Below are 19,309 nucleotides of genomic sequence, written 5' to 3'. Positions count from 1 at the left end.
TGTTCCACTTTCATTTCATATAAATATTCACTGAACCATTCTAAACCTTCCTGGTGAGGAATTACTGAATATAAATCCTTTATATCCACAGTCAATAACATATAGGACTCCTTAAATAAAATTTTATTAATGTCTTTTAAGAAGCCCCATGAGTCTTTACATATATGGGACTCTTGGTATACAAATTTCTTCAGCTTATAATCGTTCCCTTTACCATCTCTGCATTTGGTCAGCAGTTTTTTTCATGTTGGTGCAGTTTTTAGTCAGGATAATGAACCAGGCCCTCCACAATTATTCCAGTGTCCCATTACTTGCCCCCCCCCCCACAGTTACCACAAATACTGCTCAACACAGTGACCATACTATTTTCTTCTTTGCTTTCACAATGATTACAAAAATATGGATTTAATTTAAATATTTTATTCCATTTTTCATAACGCAAACAGATTCTCAAATGCAGTCTGTGTGCTGAGATAGCAGTGCGGCTCTGTATTATAGATAAACACATTGCTTACAAAGTTGGAGGTGTGGCTATGTATTACAGATAAATACAGTGCTTGGAGAGAAGGAGGTGTGGCTAATATTACAGATAGATACAGCCTGTGTGCTGAGATGGAGGTGTGGCTATGTATTACAGATAAATATAGTGAACCTGTAGAACTGGACTGGTCAAGAAGGACACAAAATATACATTTCACTCATTTATTGGCAAGAAAGACTGAAAATAATTAATGCTCACAATGCAATAAATGCATTTTCGTCTGAGAACCTCCCAGACTTCATCAGATAAAAAAAAACAGAGCAAATTCACATTAATAAATATCATCCCGCCTTGCAATCAACTAAACCCTAGTTTAAATTTTAAAAGCATATGCACCATAAAACAGTAATTAATAATGTTAAATGTAAAAACATATAAGAGGTTTGTAAAAAAAGCATATCAATACAAATAAACAATGTCAATCATAATTAAATGTTGAAAAGGTTATTATAAACAATAAAATATGGACAAATTTCCATGCTACAAGTTAAAGTTTGGCAGACCTTAACTTTAATAAAGGAAGTAAGGAAATATGGTCATTTAGTCCCGGATACTTATTTGCTTCCAGGACTACCTGCAAATATGTTTCCCTAAACTCTAATCTACTTTCCCAGGGACCCCCTCTTATGTCAATTGGTAACACTTCAATAACAAAAAATTTGAAATTAGCCCCCTCACATTGTAAGGTGTGCCTAAATAATGCATTCTTAAAATTGCATTTTTTAACATTATTTAAATGCTCATATATTTGACGTTTCAATTGCCTCTCAGTTTTCCCCACGTAAAATCCATCACAGTGGTTACACAAGACCAGATAAACTAAACCAGATGAATTACAGTTAGTATATGTCCTGTTATTCAACATTTTGTTTCTTCCTTTGATAAAAATACTATCATCATGTATGATGTGGGGACACTGATGGCAAGCTCCGCATCTGAAGGTACCAACTTTTTTTGTGGGAAAAAACTTGCATATAATTACTTTGTTCCAACAAATTTTTAATATTATGCCCCTTCCTGAAAATTACTCTTAAGAGTTGATCCTTGAAAATGTCTAAATCAGTGAATTCAACAAATTTGTTCCATTCTTTCTCAAGTATACTTTTAATTAAGCAGGCATCACCACTAAAATTTGTAACAAAAGTCCTGTTGAAATGTGGGTCAGACCCCTCACCTTTTGCTTTGTTACACAAAGTAAAAGATCCTAAACCTAAAATCAGGGGTATTTTTCCTGCCTACCAGTACAAACGTCTTCCCTTGTATTCAAAATCAGGGTTCTAGGGTAACCTCTTTCAACAAACTTCTTCTCCATGAGGTTACATTCAATATAAAAATTCTCTTCCCATGAAGTCATACGACTGGCCAGGATCAATTGGCCCTTAATGATGCCTCTTTTCTTAAAGGGTGGGTGTGCACTGGAGTACCAAATATACGAGTTGGAGAAAGTCTTCTTCCTGTAGATTTTAGATTTAAAGCCCCCTTGGATCTTGTATATAGACACATCCAAATAATTCATACAGTCAAAAGTGGCCTTGTGTGTGAATTTCAAAAGGGTGGTGGTTTGCGACAAATACTCCATAAACCCTTCTAGTTTGTCAAGACTATCCCCCCAGAACAAACAAATGTCATCCAGGTATCTCTTGTACATCCTCCAACAAGTGGAAAATGAACTATGCAGGACATATCTGTGCTCCCACATGACCAATATACTATTGGCATATGTGGGAACACAACTAGCACCCATGGCAACCCCACGTTCCTGCCGAAAAAATTCTCCTTTAAAGAATAAGAAATTATTCTAAAGGATCAACTCAGCCAACTTGAGGCAAACAAAAATGCCATTGTCAGAGACCCCACCTTGTTATCCTAAGGGTCTCTTCCAATCATGATAACCCAATGTCATGGGGAATAACGGAAAACAAGTCCATAATGTCAATGGTAACAAAAATAAGTTAATATGAAAACAATTCAGGTTTGACATTACAAAGAAAGTCCCAGGAATCCTTCAAAATATGTTTTCCCCCTTGCACAATAACTTGAATTTCCAATCCAAATATTTGGCTAAGGGGATAATTTTAGAGCCCTCAGAGGCCATTATTGGTTTTAGGGGTGGATCCTGAAACACCTTTATGTATTTTCGGTATTCCTAAGATAGATGATGCCCTGGGTCTATTGTTGTCCAGGTATGTATAGGTTTGTAAGTCAATGGCACCTTGATCAAACAAATCCTTTAGGGCAAAATCAATCTTTTGATATGAAATGTTTATTTCATTAATAGATACAGGACTGTATTTAGTTTCATCATGCAGAATACACAACATTTTGCCTTCATACAGTATCCTGTCCATTAGTACAATACCCCCACCCTTATCTGGTTCCATCACCCTTAGATTAGACTTGAAACATAAATCTTGCAATAATCTATGTTCCTCAATTGTCAGAATGTATTTAATTGTGGTGGTGGTAAACCTTCCTGATTTTTTTTTCTAAAACCTGTTCCAGGTTTTTGAGTTGGGGATGTAGGGGTTAGATTGTAAGTGCTAGATTTCCTATGGACTGTAACTTGTTGTGTTTGTACACTGTTTCCTAATAAATTCTCCAAATTCAATTTACGTACGAACATCTTAATGTCCAGTGTAACATCAGAGAGATTACTCTTTTGCAAAGGGATAAACTTGAACCCATGGCATGAATAATTAAAAAAAAATCCATAGTCACAGTCGAATTAGTATAATAAAAAATGTGAAAACCTAAATAACTAAAAACATTCTGTTCTCTTCTAATATCCGAGGCATGGTTTATCTCAGGTGTCTGCGATACCCCCCTCTCTTCCGATACCCTGGTTCCCCGTAAAAATGGTTGTCCTGATTGATGTTCTGTGTTTTTAACCTTTCAAACCTACTTGGAGGAATAAACTCATTTCCTAAATCAGTGTTCTCTGTTTCATAATCACAGTTAACTGTTTCCTGATTATTGTACATTCCCTGACTGCCATCTTTATTTGGAGGTTGATCTGCCACTATATTCCTACCACCATTATTGTATGTAAAATTGGAATAAGTTTTCGGTGGAGGGTAAGGCCTACCTTCCCTGTATTCCTTTAAATCCCTGTCCATCATCCTATACTTCCTTTTTAAAATGTCTTCACATTTTTCATCCACACAGCATCTAACATCATAATATCTGGCCTTCTCATTTTCAATTCCAAACAACAAATCACTGGTAATGGCATTATTTAAATTGTCAATATATACCTGTAAATTAGTCATTTCCTGTTCATTGTTCTTAATAATGGCCCTCAATATATCCAGGCCGCAGTTATCAAAAATAGAAATAAGTTCCTGGTGAAACTCGGAACCACAGAAACATTGATCGGATATTTAAAAACACGCAAGCCCTTTGGGACTATCCCAGCTTTAATACATTCTCTGAGATAGATATTACCCAAAGAAAAAATGTTGTACCTCAATAAAATGTCATAAAGTTTATTCAAGCCGTTAGAGTAGTTATCCATAAGGGGTCGATTCAAAACCGCAGTGTCAGGTTTTTGAAAAAAACAGTTTATTTTGCAGCCAAGTCCTCAGGTCTTCATGTGGTGAACCCTGCATCTGATTAGATCAATTATTACTTTCTTCCACCACCGGGGATAAACCACCTTGCAAACAAAACACCCTAGGTGTAGAATCAAATGATTCCCCTTCGTTACGGACCATGCCCATTGGTTGTGGCACATCCCCTTTCTGTAGGCCTTGGTTAGAATCACATAATCGTTGAGAAAAGCTGGAACTGACCATTCCTTCCTGATTGCAGGGAATAGAAATATTCAAAAGCAATGCTGAAAGTTCTTGCCCAATAGGATTGAGTAGGTCAACAAGTTGTGTAAGTTGACCCGCTATTTTGCAAAATTCTCCAGTTTCAGATATATACAGATAAATATAGTGCTTACAGTGATGGAGGTGTGGTTATGTATCATAGATGACACAACGCTTACATAGATGGAGGTGTGGCTATGTATTACAGATAAACAGGGTCTATATTACACCAACGAACATTTAAATGTTCAAATCTCTAAAGGTCAACCTTTAGAGATCGAACATTTAAATGTTCAAAAATGTAATAAAAACAAAATAAAGAAAACAAAAATTAAGAAAAGGGTTTTAGCAGGGGGACAAGCCCACCTGCACCACCACACCCCCCGCTACTTAAATATACCAACTCTGAGATCACACATCAGTGCACTACAGTGCGGAAATGGGAAATTTCCCCTTCACTACATTGTAGCACGATCTTGGAGTTGGTATATTTAAGTAGGGGGGTGTATGGGGTGCAGGAAGTGCTTGATTTATGTATTTATTACTTTGTTTTTTTTTTTAAAGATTTTCAAACACGTAAATGTTTGATCTATAATGGTCGACCTTTACAGATTCGAACATTTACGTGTTTGTTGATCTAATATAGACCCGATAAACACAGTGCTTACAGAGCAGGATGTGTGGCTAATATTACAGATGACTGCAGTCAGTGTGCTGAGATGGAGGTGTGGCAATGTATTACAGATAAATATAGTGCTTAAAGAGATAGAGGTGTGGCTATGTATCAGATAAATACAGTGCTTATAGAGATGGAGGTGTGGCTATGTATTACAGATAAATACAGTGCTTGGAGTGATGGAGGTGTGGCTATGTATTACAGATAAATACAGTGCTTACAGAGATGGAGGTGTGGCTATGTATTACAGATAAATACAGTGCTTGGAGAGATGGAGGTGTGGCTATGTATTACAGATAAATACAGTGCTTATAGAGATGGAGGTGTGGCTATATGTTACAGATTAATACAGTGTTTACAGAGATGTCGGTGTGGCTAATATTACAGATAAATACAGTGCTTGGAGAGATGCAGGGATGGCTATATATTGCAGATAAACACACTAGTTACAGAGATGATGTGTGACAATTTTAGTACAGATAAACACATTGCTTACAGAGATGGAGTTGTGGATAATATTACAGATAAATGCTGTCTGTGTGCTGAGGTGGAGGTGTGGGTATATATTACAAATAAATATAGTGCTTATAGAGCTGGAGGTGTGGCTATGTATTACAGACAAATGCAGGGCTTACAGAGATGGAGGTGTGGCTATGTATTACAGATGAATACATTGCAGACCTGGATGTGTGACTATGTGCATCAGGAATTGTGCAGTAGGTTTAGAGGTGTAGCTATGAACATTACAGGTAAAAGAGTATGCAAACATGGAAGCTGTTAAAATAATGGCAGATACAGAGAAATGATAAAGCTAGAATGTAATTTAAGTGATTAAATGAGGGTAAGGATATTAGTGGAATATAGCCTGAAATATAAAGAAAAGGAAAACTATGCAAATGTTCTTCTGCCCTTCCCCCTCACCATCTTACTCATATGTGCTAACACTAAGCCTAACCATAACCCTAACCCTAACCCTAATCCTACACATTATGCTATTATGGCGATCTCTGTCTAACATATAGAGCCATGTCCAACCCAGAATTGTTGAACATGCTCCATCTTAGCAAAACCAAATCTACTCGAGCTACACGCTCTAGAGATATAAACCTCAACACAACAATGAATAGAACATGCTGGAGGGATAGATTCCCTTCGCAGAGACTTCCCTTACTATGGAACAGGGTCCCGATCTACATAAGACAGAGCCCCTCACTATCAGTCTTCAAGAGGAACATTGATGAGTGGATGGGTAACAGAAAGTTCATACTGGGGATCACACCAACAGCACTACTAGATAGGGGCCAAGGGTACTAGCTGCTAGTACAAGGGTCTAGGGAACTACTAAAGGGGCGGTGAATACCGCACAATGTGGCTGGGCTAATATATGCCTTCGGGCAGATAGCCCAGTACCAACCTATGAACCAATAAAACCCATTCCCTAATAGTACCACTATAGAAGACAAAAGTACAGAACATGCAAAACACAAAACATGCACAACACTGACTATAACCCCTTACATAAGCCTTTCTTTAACCCTAACCTTGCAAACACAATATTCCAACTGCTATAACACAGTCCTGCATATCTTCACAATCACGACTTTTTCAAACATTCACTTCTTCGTGCATTCTCTCTTTTTTAACACATACAACAAACTTTTCTATCGAATGTGTATTTTATATTTTGAGAAATAACACTCTCTCTCTCTGTATATATATATATATATATATATATATATATATATATATATATATATATATATATATATATATATATATATATATATATATATATATATATATATATATATATATATATATATATATATATATATATATATATATATAAAATATATATGCTAGACACGCATAATAATTTATATATCTATATATGTATATTTATATATATATATATATATATATATATATATATATATATATGTCTATACATATATATATATATATATATATATATATACAGACAGAAACACACACACACATATATATATATATATATATAATATATATATATATATATATATATGTGTATATATATATATATATATACATACACACACACACACACACACACACACACACACACACACACACACACACACACACATATATATATATATATATATATATATATATATATATATATATTTATAGAGAGAGAGAGAGAGAGATACACAAATACATACACACACACACACATACACACCTTATCAGCTATCATATATTTAATTGCACTTTCCTTAGGTTTATAGCTTCACAGATAGATAAGTACTAGGCAGTTAGTCTGCAGACCACTACAAGCTCTAGTCAAAAATCTCTGTTCAAAAGCTCCCTCCAGCCTCAAGCAGAGTAAGACAAGATAGACTGGGGGGAGAATTTGAGGCTGCTCATCCAGTTATCTAGGTTTACCTTAAAGGTGGGAAGTGTGATACTCTGCTTGACATGTAGTGGAAGTTTTTTCCCAGAATTTAGACATACATTGGGATATGAATATATCATGCCATTGTGTGTTATTTATTTGGTAATAAAGGTTTAGTTATTTTAACCAAGTATTGAAGTACCATCATAGCTCTCAACTGCCCAGATTTTTCCAGAATGTCCAGATTGTTTGCCTCATATTTTTGGTCTTTTCCTCATAAACTTTGTGTTTTTTTTTTTTTTTTGGCGAATCACTGGAATGATCCAAGGATTGAAATCAGTTAATAATGACATACATTTGAGTTTCAGACTTCATATCTGTCAGAAAATGCATTTTAACACAAATTCTCTTATTCTAATGACTTTCTAAGTTTTTTACAGCAATATTTAAAATCTTTCCCTATTTATAGGCCCCCATTATGTTATGCTTTATCCAGATCTCTTGCACTAAGAGGTTGAGATGGTACTGTAGAAACAGAAGATTAAAAAAGGTTGGCTGTTTTATGACTTGAAAGACTATTCACGTATCTTCATGTACATTATCTGCAACAGACTGAGTACAGAGAAAGGGCTGCCAGTCTCTCCTGACAACTAGGATTTCTGAGGCCACCAATCTTTTCAGTTATGAATCTACGAGGTCTCTCAAATTGTGTGATTTGTTTAAACAAACACATGCCAAAAGGTGCATTATATTTAAAAATGGGTCTGATAGGATATGATTAAAGGGGAATTAAGACGTTTTTGGATCTAGTGGAGATGCGTTTGGAAATGAGATGAGCCAAGTAAAGGGCTGTCAGAGCTACTGTAGAGACATGATAGTCAAGTAATAAGGAATTATCAACAAGATCGACTAGATCCCTTACAAGAATGTTTGACTGGGGGTGTGTATCACCTTTATTTTAAGTGAAACTGTTTTTTTTTTACCAAAATTAACTATCACACATTTTTTTACATTGATTTTGAGACCATTGTCTTTAGACCAACTGTCAATATGGACTAACCATGCTGGAGCAACTTTGAGTGAGTTGAAGATCAAATAAGAGCACCAATTTACACTTGCCTGCAATCTATACCTGCCAGAACACCTGATGTGTATATTGCAGTTCGTTTTTTCTCTCCTGCAGACAAAGCTGCCTTCAATGTATGCTGAATAATTTTTCTTTATGTATCTAAACTCAATAAAGGCCTATACTATTTTTACTCGGGGTAACCATAAGAGGTTTGCATAGTGGTGTGCACACAGAATTAGATGCTGTTACTCTTTATTACCCAACTCACACCCTAAACTACTTTGAACTTTTTCATCATTTACATCCCTTTCAATAACTAAACAGTTAAAACCAAGAAAGTGTACTTTGATAAATTGGGTCTGCTGCATTGTTCTGGTGAGTGAATGATGCTGTCTATGTACTGCAATGTTTTCTTGTACTCACATAGCTGCTAGTTTATTTTAGCTCCTTGGAGGGTCAGCCTCATGGTTCATCTCCCTCCATTCGCCCTCGCTATACTCTGGCTCACTCCGGTCCCCTACCCTAACCCCATTCCACCCACCCCTTCTTTCCTTAAATTTATACTCAACTAACCACTTTCCCTTCCCATCAGCCACTCATCCTCCCTGACTTCCATTACCTCACTTCCTTCTGACTTGCTCTTCTCACTTCGAGTCCTCACAACATAATGCCTAACATGTCTCCTCTTTTTTTATCAAACATTCCTCCTGTACCCCTATTAACCTACTCTTTCTAACTCTTATACATGCCCCAACAATAAACCCTCAATCTCTTCCTCCCAAAACAAACTCCTTAACTTGCTCCAGATTCCCGTACTTAACACTTACTCAGATATAAGCCCCAGCCTATATCACAGTAATCTCATTCTCTGTGATAAAACCCACATTCTCCCCACAAACTTTACCTTACATTATATATCTAACAGCCATTACTACTCCCTGTGCTACATAATCTCTAAATTGTCTTATAGCATACTCCTTTCTCATACCCTTTCCATCCTTACCCATTCCAACAACATCCACCCTAAACCTGGGACCCCACCACTTACTACCCTACAAACTCTAGCTTCTCTAAAAACACTAAATCACTTCACTTAACTTTTCTAAATTTCAAAAGTATCTGTAGTAAAACCTCTGAGCTGCATGCCTGGCTCTATCAAAATAAAACTGATACCCTAGCTGCCACAGAAACCTGGCTATAACCCTCTATTCAGGACTCTGAGATTCTCCATCCAAATTTTAGCATAATTAGGTCAGATGGACTAAATAAAAAAGGAGGTGGTGTAGCCATCATTTACCCAACACCCTCAATCTATCTCAGTTCAAAGACCACATCCCTAATTTCCATAGTGCTGAGATCTTGATCTCCTTTCTTGATATCAGTTGTTCTAAAAAATTCTGTATAATTGTCATATACATCCCACCTGGAAATAACATTCCTCTTCTGGAAGATATTCTATCTTGAATGTCTTATACTATAAAAAATGAAACAATAATACTTTGCAACATGAATATTGATTGGAACACTATCTCCTCTAAACAGTCATCCTCCAGCATTAACTCGTTTCACATCACACAACTTATTACTACCACTACTAGGTGTAATAAAACCAATGGAGGATCCATCTTAGACTGGATTCTAGTCTCAGATCCCTCCAAGTTCATAACTTCTGGCATTATGCCCAACTCCTTCAGTGACCATCTTCCTGCATGTACAATTCAAGTCTGCACATCCATACCAAAAAGCATAACATCAACTAGTTCAAAAGCTTTCAAATTTTAACCCCATCATATTTAATAACATCCTAAAAAATATTAACTCGAGTATCCTCAAATCTCTTCCTTTAGGTGACACTCTGCTCTACTTTAACAATTCTTTTTTAACAATTCTAGATAGACTAGCCACTAGCAGAACTAAAAGAACTAAAAGAACTAAAACTAATCATGCCCCCTGGTTAACAAAAGCTACTAAAGAAATCATGACTAATAGGGACAAAGCATGGAAACTCTGGCTTAATTCTAACAATACATCTGACCTTATTCATTACAAACAGCTCCGTAGCCAAGCTATAAAAAAACTTGTCTCTAAAGACAAACAGCACTATTTCTGGAATCAGCAAATAAATAGAAGAAATAACCTCAAACTTTTCTGGTCTTCTGTCAATAATTTCTTGAACCCTGACACCAAAACCAACCCCTGCCCACACCCTGACAAGCCTCCTGAACAAACAGAAAATATCTTCATCTCCTACTTTATTGACACTATTGCCAGTATCACTGCAACTTTTTTTCCTACCTGTCCCCAGTCATTCTATCCCTACATCTCCCTCTTCCCTCCAACATACTCCACCTCAGAACTTTCCCAACACTCCAAATAAGTCACACCATCCCCCTCCTAATCTTACATTCCCCCACCAAACAGCATACAACAGACTTCTCAACCTCAATTTAATCTCTCCTATCCATACCTCTTACATCAAAAAACTTCTTCTGAAATTAAGCCACGCTCTAACTCTGCTGATAGAATTCTTGCCAAATTTCTAAAACTCCCCACTGACTCAGTGGCCTATCCTATTAGCATTCTGATAAACAGATCTATCCAAGAATCTCACATCCCTGGCCTCTGTAAAAAATGCCATCATCCTGCCACTTCACAAAGGTGGCCCCTCTACCTACATCTTTAATTTTCGACCCATTGCTATACTTTCGCCTATCTATAAAATTCTAGAAAAATGTGTGTAAAAACAACTGTTGAACTACCTTCTAAAATACAATATTCTCTCCCCTACACAGCACAGGTTCCATACAGGGCATAGCACATCTACTGCACTAATTTTCTTCTTAGGCATAGTTAACAAAGCCTGTGACTCAGGAAACATTGTATTTTATCTGTCCTTTTTTTAGGCTTATCAAAAGCATTCAATGCCATCTCTCATCCTATCTTCCTCTCCCAGTTTCCAGTAAATGTCTATCTCCCCAATCTCTTAACTGGTTCAAAAGCTACCTCTCCAACAGACAGCATGCGGTTAAATGGCAGAACTCCATTTCCTTGTATTTGCCCAACCCTACAGGAGTACCCCGAGGCTCAGTTGTAGGCCCTCTTTTGTTAACATTTTTATTAATAACCTTCACCAAGCCATCCAGTAGGGCTCCCTAATCCAGTACACAGATGACTCTTCTATAGTCTGCTCAAAACTCAGATATATTATAGCAATCTACCAAGCAGCGTTTTTCACTGTGGAAAAATGGCTTCACAAAAATCACCTCTCTTTAAATCCCAAATAATCCAAACTTATGATATTTACTCCTAAGAGAAACACACCTATTAATTTAGCCAACCTTGAAATCTTCTCTCTCCACTCTACCAAAATCAAGTTAGTAACCCACACCAAATTGTTAGGTGTAGTAACTGATGAAAATCTCAAATTTAATCTACACATTCAAAACAATATAAGCAAGACTCGCAAAAAATTTGGGTTACTCTATAGACATAAAAAGTTTCGCTCCCTCCCACTATCTTACCTTTTACCCTCGCTAACCTACAGTGCTCCTTTACTAACCAACCTAACTCTTTCCTGATCAGTCCAAATTTCAACAGAATCAGGGACAAGTAAAGAAAAAATCAGGGACAATCAGGGACACTTTTAAAACATTACTGCTATTAACTTGAAACATTGACAGAATCAGAGCATATGAATTAATACACATTTTCTGAAGTAAAAGAAGTTCATAACTGTTAATTATTGTCATTATTCATTAAGTGTAATTCACCACCTTTCCTCCAAAAGTCACTAGTTTTAGGAGGGATTAAGAGGGACAGAGTTAAAATTTGAGTCAAAATCAGGGACAGTTAAGAGGTATGTTCCTGACAACAAAACTAGAAACATGCTATAATAATATTGCTCAATTTACCACAAATAGTTGTCACTCTACACACCACTGTATTGCCCTAAAATAATTAAAATCGCTGGAACGTCCCCACTACCTTCTCCTCCTTCAGCTCACAACTACTCATAAACTGATTTACAAGCCTCAGGACTATCCTGCACTCAGCTCCTTATTCATCTTCTGCATCCTTGTTAGGCCCCTGCGATCTAAACGCCAACATCGTCTCCAAATTCAAAAACTCAAGGTACCTGCAGGTCAGTTATTGTACTCCTGGAGTATTGCCAAAATATGGAATAACCTACCTCTTTCTATCTGCTTACAACAATGCCCATCCAACTTTAAAAGTGAGCTACAAAATCATCTTCTCTCCAAGTGGACATGTAACTGTTCAGTTACACTCTCTGCCATTGCTTAATTCTACCAATTGAACCATGAAACTGTTTAATCCAGCTTTTGCTAAACGTTCTCATTACTTCCTAATGAACATCTATATATTTAACTCCTCCTCTTCCTTCTTCATAGCACCTTGTCACTGCTGCTCCACCTTTCTATTCTTTCCACTTCTTTATTTCCTCTTCCTCCACTTCTCTATTTCCTCTTCCTTCTCTCTAGTTACTGCCATTATTTGTTTACTCTTCCTCTTCTACTTCTCTTTCTCTCTTACTCTTATCTTTCTTCCTTCCTTTCTTCCCCTTTTGCATTCATAAAGTAACATCCTCTATGTCTTTCTCAGTATGTTATATTCATATACTCTAAATGGCTGTTCTATTTTAATGCCAAAGCCATATGCTTTTCTTGATGCTTATTACACTCAAATCCTGTATTAGTTGTATTTTGTTCTGTATTTGACCATGTTATTATTGTCCCTGCATATTATGACTATGTGCAACCTTTTTGTATTATTTCTGTTTTTATCAGGTTTATGTCATGCTATGTAATTTCTATGAAACTTTTTGAAATTTGTATAATTTTTCTTTTTTCTTTTGCAAGTTTATGTGATTCTTTATGTAACTCTTTCCTTACATTGGAGCTTTTCTCCCTGGGCCTCCACTGATAATGGGTTATCCTGGCCCAGTGGACTTTCCCAGTAACACATGTCAATAAATAAAATAAATAAATAAATTTCGTTAAACACAGTCAGGAATGCTGACTTGAAGCTCTGAGAAATAGATGCCAAATAGGAGAAGACCCAGAAATGAGCACTGTTGTACACCACTAGTAGGTTTTTTGCTTTCAGAAGTGGAGATCTGTCAGACAACCAGTTAGCTATCCACCACACAATACAAGGGTTTGTTTTCAGATTTACTACCGTATCAGTAAAGCTTGGCATGGGCAATAGTGTCAGATGTTGTTAAATCTCGCTCTTATACAGTCTAATCAAGTCTTTCATTTTGCAGATGAGAGCACTAAATATATTAAATGCTCTTTGTGGGTATCAAGTGCCCAAGTGTTGGAGCTTTGTTTTTTGTTTATGCTGTTGCCTTTAACAGGACATTTGTGAATAGTGTCAAAGACCTTGGCCAGGTCTAGATATGCTGTATGTGTGGCATAACTACTATCTATTGCTTTGGTTACTTTTTCAAAGACATTAATAAGATTAACAAGTCAGGACCTTCCTTTGATGAGGCCGAATTGATGAGGGTCCAATGTTAAGAGATGTTTAATATCCAGATTAATGAGGTCTGAAATAATATGCTTCACAGTTTTACAGATCAGGCTATTGGGACTAACTGGTTGATAGTTACCAGGGTCCATGGCCGGGCCACACATGTAATGGCATTACTGTGGCAGTTTTCCAGGCTTCAGAAATGCAAGCAGTGGACAGGCTTAGATTAAAGAGATTAAGTAGGGGTTCAGAAAGACTATATTGGGTACTGATAATTAGGCAAACTAGTATGTTATCAGGGCCCACAGATAAAACCTTCTTAGTTTTACAGAAGGCTTAGAGAACTTGTTCCACAGTAATTAAAAGAAATGGCTGAAATTGTGGAGCCTGTGGGATAGCTGTAACGGCAGTTTGAGTAAACTTTGTATTAAATTTGTTAGCTATGATAGTACCTATTTCCTTCGGGTCAGACAATGTAGTATTTATGTGGACTAACACTTTCTATCATTTCTACCATTTTGTCCATGTTTCATAAGACAACCTTATAATTCAGTGTTTCATAAACAGTTTTTGTCTTTTTTTCATCAATGCAGTGAATACACTACCTATTCCTGTACATCATTTAATATTGTTCCCCTTTCGAATAATTTCCTCATCTTTACTGAAAACTGTATGTATGACATTATGATCAGTGAAACATATAAACTTTTCCCTCCATTTTTTATTCCATCCTAAAAAAAAAATAAATTAATTTTCAGTTTTTAGTTGAATAGGTCTATATCTATATCTATATCTATATCTGTATCTATATCTATATCTATATCTATATCTATATCTATATGTGTGTGTGTGTGTGTGTGTGTGTGTGTGTGTGTGTGTGTGTGTGTGTGTGTGTATACGTGTTATATATGTGTGTGTGTGTGTGTATGTGTGTGTGTGTGTGTGTGTGTGTGTGTGTGTGCATGTGTGTGTATGTGTATGTGGGTGTAACTCCAACTGTAGAATACACATTTAGTACAAAGGTTTTTGTGGGTGTAAAAAAGAGAGAATGCACAAATGAGTGAATGCTCTTATGTGTGAATCACATATGGTTGAATTTAGTTTTATACAGTGAGGGTAAGTAGGAATTTGCAGGGAAATTATGTTTGAATGAAAAAGTAATGGTTTTGAAAATGTTCAAGACTGGGTTATGGCAGTTGTTTTATATGCAAAGTTCGCGGGTTTGGGTTAGCGTAAAGGTTAGCCAAGGGGATAAATTCAAGAGTTGTGCATCGTTTGTGTAGTGTGGGTTCTTTGTCCTTTTGTATAGTGGTACTTTTAGGGAAAGTGTTTTTAGTAATGTAATATGTAGAGTTAGGGTCAGGGTTATGATTATGGTTATCATACAACCATTTTACTCATGTGTCCTAACCATGATCATTACCCTGACTCTGCCCTGCCCCTAACCCTAACTTTATACACCATGTTACTAAGAACCTTTGCCCTAACAGGTTCACTACCAAGATGATATTTGATCATATTTTATAACTGGGTTTTTACTGATATAAGGCTTTTTTAGTGGGAGAGAAATATTCATGGTTTTGTGATTCACTCTTATGAGTCATTCAGTGTTTTATGATTCTCTCTTTTTTGTTCTACCATCTATGATTCTCTCTTCTCTTTTTTCGTTTTCAGCCTTTCAGGATATAATCATTATATGCACACACATATGTGTGTATGGATCTACTTCATATACTCAAATTACATTTCGGCCACTTGCAGATGATCGAGACCACATTGCCAAAAACTTAAAACAACGAACTCCTGGAACATCGTATTTTCCCTCTGGGAAACTAACCACTTGCAACCATGGTGAACTTTGCCCTTTTCTCCACTGTAGTGCGATCTCAGAGTTGGGATATTTAGTTGGGGGGGGGGTGTTGGGGGTGCAGCACCCCACATGGGATGCTTTGGTGGGTTTAATTTGCTTCTGTTTCTATTTTAATTGTTGGTGGACATATATATGTATACACATGCAGACACACAAACACAGCCCTACATTCCTTCCTGTCCTGTATTCATCTATATACACTTGTTATATCTCCGGATGTCTCTTTTTCTTCTTCCTCTGTCTTGCATCACGATTATTGTCTTCCACAACCACAATGTTCACATTTGGCAAACCATACGTTTGTTCTTTCAAACAATGTATTTTGTATCTGTATAACTGCACATGTAATCAATGAACTGACTGGTCCTTGTCTTAATTTACAAAATATTATCACAGTTCTACCTTGAATACTTATTGTAACATATACAACCTTCAATTCTATATCATTAATAAGCAAAACAATCCCACAACATTCTTTTTCTCATACTCCAAATTATGTAATTTTTTCCAAATTTTTGATCTTTTGTTTTTCATTTAAGTGTTTCATATCCAGCATGCATATAACATCTTCTTTCAAACCCCACTACTATTCATATACTAGGAGTCTCCATAAGTACGTTTAATACTATTTGAATGCACAGAAAGTAAATAAAACTACCATGTTCCATTTTCTTTTTCTATACTTTAGCATTTCAGTCACTTTACAAGATCGCCATTTTTCGTACCTTTTACCAACCAACTCCAGACTGCCTGCAATTGGTTTGTTGACCCTGAATGGATGAAGGTTTTCCTGTCACCCTACTACCAGGAGCATTCAGAAGGGGGAATAAATGAGTTTAAGTCCTAATGGAGGTGACTTGGTGGTCATCAGGCATGGAGGAAAAAAACATTCCCCGGGATTCATGAAGCTCGGCGCAAGGCCGGCGTAAGGCCTGCGCCGGCGGTGCATGGAATATCCGGCGCAGTAGCGCCATATACATATTAATGAGAGTGCACCGGAATCACAGACACGTGCGTAGTGTACGTGAGCGAGCCCAGGTAGGATGCTTCTGGAGGCGTGTCTAAGCCGGCATGAGGTGAGCAACCTAATGTGCTGACAGCCACGGTCCGCCCACAATAGTAATGGCAGCAGCCAGGTCCCGTGCAGAATGAAACGCCGCATAGTATGCAACATAGTCCCGTTCCAAATAAACGGAGAAGCAAATAGAAAGCACGAAGGCAAAAGTGTACCCGGACAAGAAGCAAAGGATACGGATAAGACCGCCTCCTGCAATGCACTGTCAGTGTTTACACTCAGAGAAGGTGTACAGCCGCATGTCAGCGCCGCACCGACATAGGAGCAGCGACTAAGGTCACCACCTGTCCCACTTTGGTTGGGGCAGTCTCTCCATGGACAGTTGTGTCCCAAAACGTATTAGAAATGGCTGATGTGCTACGATTGTAGGACACAATGATATCCCGTATGTAATGTAATGGTAGCATGAATTGGTTATTTCTGTAACAGAAATACCTAAATGACACAATAAACAGAATAAGCAAGGAAATTGCCACAATAATAAGCAAATTATTTAGGCAAACAAGTGAATTTCTATGCTATATAGTGACCGTCTGTATGTGTCGGCCTGTAAAGGCAGATGTGAGTCCCGGAAATATCCCAGATCGGAAAATGGAAAAGGTGGAAACCCCAGCAGTGACATGGGCATGGTCACCAGGGTTACCTGCTGTCCCAATGTGCCATGGACAGTCCCTGATTGGACAGTCGTGTCCCTGCAACAATCGTAAAAATGGAAAATGACCCCCGATCCCCTTCCACGCAAATTCCCGCAATATATATGTAAATAGTAGCATAAAACATATACATTACGATATGGAACACAGACATGGCATAAGAAAAGAAATAAGGAACCCAAACGCTTACAGAATAAGCTCATAGTATGGCAAACAAGTGAAGTTCTGTCAACTGCACTAGCCCTGGGTATGTGTAGTCCTGCAAATTCAAGTGTCCACATAACATGCCCCACTATGGGCATTGGAAAAGGTGCCAACCATAATGGTCACAAGCAGTAGTGACAGTACATAGCCGGGTAGCTGTGCTGACATAACAACAGTAAGGAAGCAAGATACCTCAAACACAGGCAAACATGTGCATAGCAACATATCCCAGACCCAGCAACGTCTCTGTTGCATACACTGGATGGTGTATGATGAAGTGTAATATCCAGAAGCAGAACCCATGCATTCGGATGTACTACACAATAGCCTCATTGTACATGTCAGTCACACCCATGTATACCCCTGCACCCAAACCTGCTAGCATCCGTGTGCAGCTATACAACCACACACAATGTGCATACCTGAACTGTGGTAAGAAGTTTGTGTTAGGCAATGCCACGCGGGCAAATACGTACCCCACATGTCACCAACCCACCGCAGGTACAGATATGTAAATGGCTGCATGTGAATGTGTCAGCAGAATGTGTACATCTGGCATGTAGTATGTACCCGTCCAAACCATCTAGGTTTGCATACGACACGGTGCACATAAGTGTACACATGTGGACAAGTCGGGTCGTTGGACCACCGCAGCGATGATTATCTTTGCAGTGAAGTCGATCACATATAGCGGAACAGGTGCCTACCACACAGGACGTCCTAACAGGGTGCTACAGGCAAAGAAGGGGAAACTGGGACATCACATGTGGAGATTAGCGTGGCTGGACGGACAAATACACACGGTCAAGGTAAAGGACGGAACAACATGCATATGGCTGGATGGATGTTGTTCGTAAAATATATAGAAACACATATGAAGTTCCAGTTTACACTCTAAATACTATATAATGTATTGAATTGTACCGTACAATATGGCAGTAGAACTAAGCCTGCATGTAATTGGTGAAGCTAAGCTGTACTGTGATGGAATTCTGAACCTGGCAGTAAGCAGGACAGCAGGCTCATGTCTGTCATCATTAATTATTTGCTGGGTTACAGAACAATAAATGTATGTACATGCATAACAGCACTCCTTCCCCAGAGGAGGATGGCCTTGTGAGCTCAATGGAAGATAGCAGTACAACTCCCTACCAGAGAGACAAAGCAACGTATTAAGAAATTAACTGTCCACTGTATCGTAACAGTCTAGGGTCCTTGAAACAGCTACAATCACAAAAGGATACTGTAATGTACAAGGTGCCTTGCAAAGCTGTGTTATTCCCATGAGAAAACAATTTAAAAGCACGAGCCCAGCACCCATGTATGTATAGACTATTGCGGACCATAGTGATGGAAATGCCCTGTGACCGACCACGTCAGTAAGGTGGGCAAAAGCTGATTGTAAACACTATATAAAGAAACAGCTTACTGTATAGAGTCAGACAAAACTCTCATACTTGGACTGTACATTATTTAGCCTGCCTGTGTACACTACTAAAACTTTCCGAACCCGAGCCTCCTGTGATTTTCACTAAGCCT

Source organism: Protopterus annectens, chromosome 7.part0 (genome assembly GCF_019279795.1).
Source record: "Protopterus annectens isolate FY-2018-M chromosome 7.part0, PAN1.0, whole genome shotgun sequence".
NCBI lineage: Eukaryota > Metazoa > Chordata > Ceratodontiformes > Protopteridae > Protopterus > Protopterus annectens.
The sequence above is the reverse complement of the archived record's forward strand: the minus strand, read 5'-3'. Positions refer to the sequence as shown.